Here is a 965-nt window from a genome sequence, read left to right on the forward strand (position 1 = left end):
GGGCTGCAGGATGCTCTAGCCGCTGGCAAGCCAGACCCGTAGTTTATCCATACCCCCACCCCCCCCATTTTTCCCTCTTTTAACGGATATCGCTTAATATTTGGCATCTCCGATTTTCGAGGTAACGACAAAAGGTCAGATCTGACGCATCTTCCACACCCCTTCCCCCCAGTCAGCCTGTTTGCCAATAATTAATAACAGCACAATTAGGCAGTAATGATAGGACCCGCAGTTATGGCCTTCCTGACGGTAACGCAGATTAAAAATAATGTTGCCGAGCCCATCTCCTTTTGATGACTCAGTCCAGATTCTGATGTGCGCCTTCAATCTTTACCAGAAAAAAAACCAAAACAACCCAACCCAAGAACCCGAGCCCTCCCCCCAAATAAAGCCCTAACAAGAAGTCAGAAGAGCTCCGGTGCTATATTTGCTTTTGGTTTTTATTATCAACAATCAATTAATGGTACACTCTTGGAAAACTATATGCACATGTAGAAATATTTCCCCTTTTAAATAGAAGCATTCATTTTAACCACATATAAATAAATCTGAAAACCCTGAACATAATTTATGACGATTATGCTCACAAACATATTCCAACAGGTAGGGAAAAAATAAAATAAAATAAAATAAATGAGACGACATGCAACCGATAACAAAAATATATATCATTGCCTGAACCTGGTCTCTCTAAACGCAAAGGGAACCGGACCCGTGAGAACCTTATTTCTCCATAAAGACACGCCATAGAGACTACGAGAAGGGAAAACATTATTTATACGGTCAACTAGACAAGTCTGTACTGATATTAACACTATACAGTTGAGTCACAGAACACAGTTGTAGAAAGACACGGAAAAAGAGAAAGCATACCTGTCAACATTCAACTAAGAGCTATTGTTTGTGCCTTTTAAAAGAAAATTAGAAAACCCTAACGGAGATGCCTAAAAACTGCGTGAACCGTG

The 965-nt window shown here is 40.4% G+C and overlaps 1 protein-coding gene across 1 annotated transcript in view; it reads right to left on the reverse strand.

Annotated features, from left to right (window-relative positions):
- PHOX2B (paired-like homeobox 2b) overlaps positions 1-965 on the reverse strand; it is a 3,977-nt gene that overhangs the window by 412 nt on the left and 2,600 nt on the right. The window lies entirely within an intron of this gene.

The sequence above is a fragment of the Charadrius vociferus genome, unplaced genomic scaffold (assembly GCF_000708025.1).
Source record: "Charadrius vociferus isolate BGI_N301 unplaced genomic scaffold, ASM70802v2 scaffold134, whole genome shotgun sequence".
NCBI lineage: Eukaryota > Metazoa > Chordata > Aves > Charadriiformes > Charadriidae > Charadrius > Charadrius vociferus.